Raw genomic sequence first — 10,874 nt, forward strand, 5'->3', positions numbered from 1 at the left:
CCATATCCATATGGATCAAGGAGATGATCTCCACACCATAAAGTACTTACCCCTCAAGCTCAAAGGGCCGGCTCGGCACTGCTTAAAAGCCTCCCCGAAAACTCCATCGAAAACTGGGAAGAGCTCGAAGACGCCTTTCGGGCCAATTTTCAAGGGACCCATGTCTGACCTCCGGATGCGGAATATTAAGTCATATAACTCAACAGCCCGGAGAGTCAGCCCAAAAGCTTTGGAACATGTTTCTTACCAAAAAGAACCAAATATTCGACTGTCCGGACGCCGAAGCCTTGGAAGCTTTTAAGCATAGCGTCCGCGACGAATGGCTGGCCAGACATCTTGGCCAAGAAAAGCCGAGAACAATGGTAGCACTAACAAGCCTCATGACCCGCTTTTGCGCTGGCGAGGACAGCTGGCTAGCTAGATGCAGCACCAGCGACCCAAGTACATCCGAAGTTAGAGATGAAACGGGAAATCACGACCTATCAAAAATAATAAGCGCCGGAATAAAGAAGATAGCCCGAAGAGCACGGCGGTAAACGCCGGATTCAAAAGCTCTCTGCCAGGTCAGCAAAAGCTGCCCTCTAAAGGCGCCAGAGATGAACTGTCCAGCCTCAACAAAATCCTGGACCAAATATGTCAGATCCATAACACCCCGGGTAAACCCGCTAATCATACCCACAGAGAATGTTGGGTCTTCAAACAGTCCGGCAAGCTCAATGCCGTACACAAGGGGGAGGATACACCAAGCAAAGATAAACGTGGTACACTAGGGAACAAAAGAAATTTCCACCGGAAGTCAAAACAGTAAACGTGGTACACGTTCTCAAGGGGAGAAACAAAGCGGCACTCCCAGATAAATATGCCCAAGGGCCTATCACAGCGAAGTCCTGCCACTGGTCGCCTCAACCGATCACTTCGGACCATCGGGATTACTCAGCAAGTATCCGGCGTGCAGGATGGGCTGCCTTGGTATTAGACCCAATAATTGACGGATACCACTTCACACGAGTCCTGATTGATGGTGCCAGCAGTCTAAACCTGATATATCAGGACACAATCCCCAAAATGGGGATAGACCCAACGAAAATTTGCCTCAGCTATACTACCGTCAAAGGAGTAACGCCAGGCCGAGGGGCTCATTGCACGGGCTCCCTGCTACTAGAAGTTATATTCGGCTTCCCCAATAAATTCCGTAGCGAAAATTTAACCTTCCACATTGATCCATTCCAAAGTGGCTATCAAGCACTACTTGGACGCGAAGCTTCCGCTCGCTTTAATGCAATACCGCATTATGCTTCCCTCACGATTAAGATGCCCGGTCCACGTGGCATCATTACAGTAAATGGAAATATTGAGCGATCCCTGCACGCTGAAGAGGGTGCGGCCGCCTCGGCAGTCGCACACTAAAACGGCCTCACCAACTAAAGTATTCGATTGGTCGACAAGACCACGGACAAGGTTAGACATGTCTGGCGCAGCTATTTATAATTCGTACAGGTTTCATGGCCACCCTCCTATCACAAACACAAGGGGCTCAACGCGCGCAGACAAGTGGCAATATTTACTCATCTTGAAATTTACATGGTTCCTTTAAAACCTACCTTTTTGCACGACAACTTTTCTCCTAACTTCTTCTCTTTTACAGATGACCACCATGCTACACCCGTCCAGGATACGGCACAACGGAGACACAGGCGCAGACGTGCAGCAGAGACCCGTCCCAAGGATTCTTTTTAGATTAAGACCCTGCGTCAACCTTTTTTACTGTCTCTTGTTGATACACATCCCTTGGATTCTCAGTACAATTGAGAAGGATGCTGGCGTCTTGGCATGTGGCCACGTCAGAATAATGCACGTACCTGGACACTAGGGGCTTCTTACAAAGGGCACTGTTTAGGCCCAGTTTATACCATAAAGACCTAATACCTTAGGGAGTGCTCGGCGTCGCGAGTTTGGTCCTATATGCATCAACTCCGAATCATGTCTTTGGTTAAATGTTGGGTTTGCCCAGCTCCTATGTTTTGGTACCTTACGTTCCGCTCTATCAGCTAAGGTAGAACTAGGAGAACTACTGCGATTGTGCCCCGGGTCATCCAGATGAGCACCTTAGTAGAGAAAGCCGAAAACTGATTATCATGATATAGCGTGAGACTGGTCAACCACTCGATGACCTATCGGAATGTTAGAATTCCTCCGCCTTAACGAAGGGCCGTTTCCCGGCCAAGCATGTATGTGCCCCAAATTCGGGAGAGTGCGGAGCCACTAGGGGCTATATAGTAGCCCCACCGTCAAACTCCTATGGCTAAGTGAAAGTGTTAAAGCATTATAGTCTGGTTGCCTCGTTTGCTGCGCTATCACCTCCTTAATAGGGCCAATACGTTGGGTTAAGTGTGAACACGCGTCTTCTGCGAACCCCTCCGCATTATATGCGTGGGGGCTGAAGCCGACGACTGCAATCTTTCAGGTGATACACATGTATACATAAACGGCCACACAGGAGGCATCATATTACTTTCAGGCAAAAGTATAAACACAGCCTTAATAAATGTCATAAAAACATTGTCTTTACAATGGGAATACATGTCACTCAAACATAATATTCTTCGAGCACTGGGCCTCTATCAAACGAGCACCCTCAAGAACCTCTTCGAAATAGTGCTCGGCAGCCACTCGGCCTATGGCCGAACCCTGCGCCGCAACAGTGGTAGCATTCATCTCCGCATAGTATGGTTTAACACGGGCAAGGGCCATCTGCGAGCCTTCTATGCACGCCGACCACTTCATCGCATTGATGCGCGGAACCACACCAAGGAACTGCTGCACTAAGCTGAAATAGCTGTTCGGCTTCGGCTTTTCCGGCCACAGCTGATCCACGATAGACCTCATGGTGAGTCCGGACAACCTATTGAGTTTGGCCCTTTCGGCTAGCTGATTAGTCAATAGAACGAGACGCTCTGGAACGTGAAATTGCGACCAGAACAGCTTGTCCACTTCACGATCTGTTTGATCTTGGAAGTATTTGGCCGCATCGACAGCGCTCGCCGCCAAGTCCATATATGCGTCTGCCGAACTCCACAGCCGATCCAGAGGGGCATATCGTGGATCTCCGAACTTCCTCAGCAGCATGAAGGGCTTCCCAGCTGCAATATCCCTGGCTTCACGCAGCTCCTCCTTCTTCGCTCTCATAGCAGAGCGGGTTTCTTTGGTCGTCATCGTGGCCTTTTCAAGGTTCATCGCCTTCCCTCGGTTTTCTTCTTCAAGGAACTGACAACAGTTAGCAGTGTCTTTTAACTTTATAGCCATCTTGGCCATTTTCTCTTTGCTCTTGCAATGCGCGGCCTTTCGGCCCTCAACTCTTCGGCCGCCTTCGAAGCAGCCGCACTACTACTCCTCGCTTGTTCTTTAGCTCGGGCAAGTTCCGCCCGAAGGGTCTCCACGGTGGCAGCTCCATCAGCACTCATAACATATTAAAGATACTGGCATCATACTGCTCTTACTATGTGACATTCACGAAAAAGCATTACTTACCCTGTGCCTCATCAAGCCGCTTGTTAACAAGCTTGATGTCGGCATTTGCCGCTTCCAGTTGCCGCTCTAGTTCGGCAAACTCATTAGTCTGGCTAGCCACCGGAGCTTCCACCACCTACACATAAAGGCGGTTTGGTTACTACCTGGGACTACCTCTGTTCGCCGCCATTCTCGATGACAACCAGAGTCTCAGGGGCTACTATCTACACAAGGCACACCTAAAAATGTGCGGTACTATCAAAAAGTATCACGTACCTCAAAGCCTGTCAGCAGACTCATAAAGGCTTCATGCAATCCGCTTTTGGCAGACGAAATTCTTTCCATCACCGTAAGCATTAACGTATGGTGTTCTTCTGAGATGGCCGCTCGCTCCAACTGCTCCCTCAGTACTTCCGACCGCATACCAAACGGTGCCAGACTCTTTTGTTTGCTCTCTTCAAGAGCCGGACTCTGAGGACTTCGGGTGACTATAGGATTATATTCTGGCCTCACCGGATCCGGAGAGGCCCTCCGTGACGACACTTCAAGGTCGCCCGCTTATTGAGCGGGGGAGTCCGGGGGAGGCATTTCGCTCTCCATCATCTCCGGAAGAAGATCCCCCGAAGACGAGCTCTGCTGAGAAGGGCTAAGATCCGAATTGCAAGATAAATGCTTCGGTTATTTTCCTCAGAAGTAAAGTAGTATATCTTCACTATTAAAGTACTTTTTGATTACTTACATCTCGTTAGAGGGCAGATCCCCGCGCGGACTTTGTGCGGTAAGAGCACCCCCCGAGGCAGGACCCTCTGGTGGAGACTTCATCTCCCGTTTGGAAACCTTGGTTTCCGGATCTTCAAGGGTAGTCCTCTTCCTTCCCCGGGGTGAGATGATGCTAGATTCCTCCCCTAGGTTATCCTCCCTCACGGAGGCGCCCGTTCCCTCGGTCGGATTTGGTAGCGGCGGAGGCCCGCTTTCGCCCCCTTTATTCCCCCCTTTATCTTCCTCTGAGGGCTCCGGGCAAGGTGCTAGCTCGATCACCTTTTCCAGCACCGGATTCTCCAAACCTTCCGGAAGGGGGGCCGAACACCAGATCATCTTCGCCTTTGTTATCCAGTCCTGGTCAAAGAGCGATTTCTCAGAATGAAGCCATGACAAATGAAAGACGGTGTGTTCGGCTAGAGGATAACTTACTTGGTCGGCGGTGCGGTTGCTGCTCAGGCCCACGTCCTCGGTAGTGTCCGGACACTCTATCCGTGGTCCGAAGAATGATTTGTACATCTCCTCGTTCGTCAGGCCGAGGAAATTCTGAACAGCGCGCGGTCCTTCTGGGTTGAACTCCCACATGTGGACGGGCCGGCGTTTGCATGGCTGGATTCATCGAACCAACATGACTTGCTTACCATAATCAAACTAAAATCTCCTTCAAAGAGATCTCGAATGCGGCTCTGCAGTACAGGCACGTCCTTGGCTGGACCCTAGCTCAGCCCTCTGCTAACCCATGACATCAGTTGTGGTGGAGGGCCTGAGCGGAAAGCAGGGGCAGCCGCCCACTTGGCACTTCTGGGAGCTGTGATGTAAAACCACTCCCATTGCCATAATCCAGACACCTCTGGAATAGAACCCTTTGGCCATGGAGCTCCAGCGATCTTGCTTATTAATGTTCCTCCGCACGCTCCATGATGCCCCTCGACCATCTTCAGCTTCACATCAAAGGTCTTGAGCCACAGGCCGAAGTGAGGGGTAATGCGGCGGAAGGCCTCACATACGACAATAAATGCCGAGATATGGAGAAAGGAGTCCGGGGCTAGATCGTGGAAATCTAGCCCATAATAAAACATCAACCCCCTAACGAAGGGATCCATAGTGAAGCCTAGACCTCGGAGGAAGTGGGAGATGAACACGACGTCTTCGTTGGGTTCATGAGTAGGGACGACTTGCCCTCGGGCAGGCAGCCGATGCGAAACCTCGGCGGTCAGGTATCTGGCCTCCCTCAACTTCTTGATGTCTTCTTCCATAACGGAGGAGGGCATCCACCGGCCTTGAAGGCTAGATCCGGACATGATTGAAGGTCCGGAGCACCTGACCTGGGCTTTGGGTGTTGGAACTCGAGGCGGGGGAAGGATTCGATTGAGCACGGGAAGGAAAAAAGTAAAAGCCTTGTCCCTTTACAAAGAGGGTGAATATCAAGCATCCTCTCCGTAGCCGTTTGGGACTTGCCTATAATCTAGGAGTCCTAGACACGGTTGGGTTACCCACGACTGTCTTCATGATAATCCCGTAATTAGGGGAACACAATCTCTGCTTTGACAAGACGTGTCAAGGAACTGCCTCGCGTTATGTGCGGGGCTAGGTAAAGGAAACGGTTCGAATAATTACCGGGCCGTGGCACAATGTCGTGTTGCCAAAACGTGTCAGCAGATTATATTTGTGGAAATATTATTCTCTCTACGGTGGTATGTGGAACTTATTTTGCAGGGCCGGACACTATCCTTGTATTCAAATTCTTCCGTGGTGTATTCGGAGGAAGAACCCACCTTGCAATGCCAAAGACAATACTGCGCGCCGGACTCATCGTCATTGAAGCCTGGTTCAGGGGCTAATGTGGGAGTCCTGGATTAGGGGGTCTCCGGACAGCCAGACTATATCCTTTGGCCGGACTGTTGGACTATGAAGATACAAGATTGAAGACTTCGTCCCATGTCCGGATGGGACTCTCCTTGGCGTGGAAGGCAAGCTTGGCAATACGGATATGTATATCTCCTCCTTTGTAACCGACCTTGTGTAACCCTAGCCCTCTCCGGTGTCTATATAAACCAGAGGGTTTTAGTCCATAGGACAACAGACAATCATACCATAGGCTAGCTTCTAGGGTTTAGCCTCTCTGATCTCGTGCTAGATCTACTCTTGTACTACCCATATCATCAATATTAATCAAACAGGACGTAGGGTTTTACCTCCATCAAGAGGGCCCGAACCTGGGTAAAACTTCGTGTCCCCTGCCTCCTGTTACCATCCGCCTAGACGCACAATTCGGGACCCCCTACCCGAGATCCGCCGGTTTTGACACCGACACGGCTCGATGACAGATTTCGGTTATGGTCATCTGGGTGACCGGGAGCGGCCGCTCGGTATCGAATGCGGCGAAGATCAAGTCTCCACGGATGTCCATGACGTAGTTCAAGCTCCCGAATCTAACCTAATGGCCAGGGGCGTAGCTTTCGATCTTCTCCAGATGGCCAAATGAGTTGGCCCGTAGTGCGAAGCCACCGAACACGAAGATCTGTCCGGTGAGGAAAGTTTCTCTGCAGATAGCGTCATTATTTACGATTAAAGGGGCCATTGAACCTTTCAGCGACAGCACAGAGGAGCTCTCAATGAAAGCACCAATGCCGGCGTCAAAACCGGCGGATCTCGGGTAGGGGGTCCCGAACTGTGCGTCTAAGGTTGATGGTAACAGGAGAGAGGGACACGATGTTTACCCAGGTTTGGGCCCTCTCTATGGAGGTAATACCATACTTCCTGCTTGATTGATCTTGATGAATATGAGAATTACAAGAGTTGATCTACCATGAGATCATAATGGATAAACCCTAGATGTCTAGCCTGTATGACTACAGTATTGAGTATCTCCTTTCCGGACTACACCCTCCGATTTGTATAGACACCGGGGGGATCTAGGGTTACATAGAGTCGGCTACATAAGATGGAATATTCATAGTTGTTCGGCAAGCTTGCCTTCCACGCCAAGGAGAGTCTTATCCGGACACGAGTACAGTCTTTGGTCTTCATATCTTCACAACCCATCAGTCCGGCCCATAGATAACAGGTCGGATGCCCGAGGACCCCTTAGCCCAGGACTCCCTCAACAAGTGAACCATGTGAACGTGGAGGAGGTTGAAGAGCAGCCTGATGCAGTTATCAGTAAGTTTTTGGTTAAGTCATTTACCGCCCTTGTTTTATTCGATACTGGTGCATCGTATTCCTACATTTCAAGGGGATTTGTGGACAAGTTTAAGTTACCCACCTTAGCCCTTAGGACACCCTTGCTAGTGAGCTCACCCGGTGCAGAGTATATGGCCAGCTGATGGTGCGATCGGATACCCTTAACCATTGGTAGCCATGTTTCCCCCTCAGACCAAGTAATTTTGGAGACACAAGGATTGGATGTGATACTAGGAATGGATTGGTTATCAAAGTATGGAGGGAACATTGACTGTGCTAGCAGATCAATTCTACTCACCACCCTGGAGGGAAAAAGGATCAAGTATGTATCTAGGCATGCACCTAGGAAGACTCGAGTACATTCCCTCTCGGGAGTTATTCAAGAGGAAGTGCCGGAAGTGAAGGGTTGCCCCGATGTATTTCCAGAGGAGTTACCAGGCATGCCACTAGATCGAGATATTGAGTTTTAGATAGAGCTATTGCCAGGCACCGGACCTATATCGAAGAGACCATGCGAGATGCCCGCAAATGATCTGGAAGTGATCAAGAAGCAGATTAATGAGTTGCTGGAGAAAGGTTACATCCGACAAAGTTCATCACCATGGGGAGCACCAGTGCTCTTGGTTGAGAAGAAGGATGAATCATTGAGAATGGTTGTTGATTATCGTGTGTTGAATGAAGTGACGATCAAGAACAAGTACCCACTGCTGATGATCAGTGATTTGTTTGACCGGCTGCAAGGATCTAAAGTGTTTTTGAAGATGGATTTGCAATCAGGATATCACTAGCTAAAGATTCGAGAAAAGGATATACCAAAAACAGCATTCACCACAAGGTATGGGTTATATGAGTATACAGTTATGTCATTTGGACTGACTAACGCCCCTGCCTATTTCATGAGTATGATGAACAAGGTGTTGATGGAGTTCTTGGATAAGTTTGTCGTGGTGTTTATTGATGATATTCTAGTATACTCAAAGAACGAAGAGGAACACAAGGAGCATTTGCGTTTGGTTCTCGAGAAGCTTATGGAACATCAGTTATATACCAAGTTCAGTAAATGTGAGTTCTGGTTGAAGGAAGTTGGATTTCTTGGACATGTTATATCAGGAGAAGGTATAGCAGTGGATCCTACCAAGGTTCAGTCAGTCACCGAGTGGTTGGCACTCACATCAGTTGGAGAGATCCGCAGTTTTCTTGGACTCATGGGATACTATCGGAGATTCGTTGAGAATTTCTCCAATATTGCGAAGCCTATGACGGCATTGTTGAAGAAAGATACCAAGTTCCATTGGAAAGAGGAATGTGAAGAAAGTTTCCAGGAGTTAAAGAAACGTTTGACTACAACCTAGTGCTAATCCTGCCGGATATACGCAAAGATTTCCAAGTGTATTGCGACGCCTCATGCTTATGACTTGGAGGGGTACTTATGGAAGATGGAAGAGTTGTTTCATATGCTTCAACTCAATATCGGCCACATGACTTAAATTATGCTACGCATAATTTGGAGTTAGGAGTCATAGTGCATGCGCTCAAGACCTGAAGACATTTTCTTATTGGAAACCCTTGTGATGTGTACATGGATCACATGAGTTTGAAGTACATTTAACCTAGAAGGAGCTGAACCTTAGGAAAATGAGATGGTTGGAGCTCATAAAGGATTATGATATGAAGTTGCACTATCATCCAGGCAAGGCCAATGTCATAGCAGATGCTTTGAGTCGGAAGGGTTATGCCAATACCGTAGTAACAGGAGGACTGCCAAGGGAGTTAGCAGAAGATCTCAGGGAGGTACGATTGGAGATAGTTCCTAGAGGTTTTGTTGCGGCATTGGAAGTTCAGTCAACATTGTTGGAAAAGATTAGAGAAGCTCAGAAGGATGACAAAGAAATTGCTGAAATAAAGGAGAAGATGAGTGAAGGAAAAGCCAAAGGTTTTTGTGAGGATGAGCACGACACCTTGTGGTTCGAGGACCGTCTTTATGTGCCCAATAATGAAGAGGTCAGGAAGTTGATACTTCAGGAGGCCCATGACTCGCCATACTCGATACACCCCGGAAACACCAAGATGTATTTGGATTTGAAGGAGCGTTTCTGGTGGACTGGAATGAAGAAGGATATTGCCAAGTATATAGTCGTATATGATGTATGTTAGAGAGTGAAGGAAGAACATCAGAAGCCAGCAGGACTACCGCAGCCTATGCCGATACCTGAATGGAAGTGGGACAAACTTGGCTTGGATTTTATCACCGGATTACCCAGGACCCGATCGGGATATGATTCTATCTGGGTAGTAGTGGATCGTTTGACCAAAGTCCCTAACTTTATTGCAGTGAAAACCACCTATAGAAGTGCGAAGTTAGCCATGATATACATGACCAGGATCTTATGTCTGCATGGAGTTCCGAGGACCATCGTATCAGATAGAGGAACACAATTTACTTCAAAGTTTTGGCACCAGCTGCACCAGACACTACAAGAAAATTGACATACTATGACGAAAATCCTTGTGACGGTGGTTGACAACGTCACCCAAGTACCTAATATGTGACATCTTGGAGGTCATGTCATTGATTACCGCGAATTGGTGACGATTAATGTCAATGAATGAATTGGGGCACTGAGTGCCACCTGTATGCCAATTTCTATGACGTTTTGCTAATTTCCATGATGAACCTACTAGTGTCACATATTATTACGAATGTGTGATGCTCTTTTTTTGTCATATAAGGACTACAACTAGGACCCATCATAACCGCTTCACCAATTGTTGAGTGGTAGGAACCACGCATCAATGTTTTTTTATGTGACCCATGATGTAGTTATTTTGTTAAATCTAATATAAAGTTGTAGCTTATTGACGGTGTTTGTGAGCTCACGATATTTTTTTGAACACAGTACAAAAAGAAGCGCTCGTACACACGTGCATACACTCATCCCTATGAACACACACACGCATCCCAACCCCTATGAGCATCTCCGAAAGACTAAGGTGGTGTTTGGTTCTCTAGTCCTATGACTTTTTCTAGTCCCTAGAACTTTTTGAAAAAGACTCTCAAGGAGGTGCTTCTAAGGACTTTTAGTAAAAAGTCCCCAAAAAGTCCCACCCTGTTTGTTTTTCTAGGGACTTTTTCTAGTCCCAACACAAGAAAGTCCCTGGAACCAAACACCCTCTGAGTCGGCATATCATCTTAAAATTTACGAACTCACCATAGACACCTCGTCATCGATGGGGACGTCTCCTTGCATTAAATGCGCATCGCCGGAAATCCGTGTGAGCTCACGATATGGTTGTACTGATGTAGTACTTGTTTCGTTCTTCTGTCTAAAAAAAGAGAAAAGGAAAACAAGCGATTCGATGAGTTTGACCCACGACCTCCATGGTCTTTCCTAACTTGCTTGCCATTAGGCTAGGGCTCACGTGTT

Source organism: Triticum dicoccoides, chromosome 5A (genome assembly GCF_002162155.2).
Source record: "Triticum dicoccoides isolate Atlit2015 ecotype Zavitan chromosome 5A, WEW_v2.0, whole genome shotgun sequence".
Taxonomy (NCBI): Eukaryota; Viridiplantae; Streptophyta; class Magnoliopsida; order Poales; family Poaceae; genus Triticum; species Triticum dicoccoides.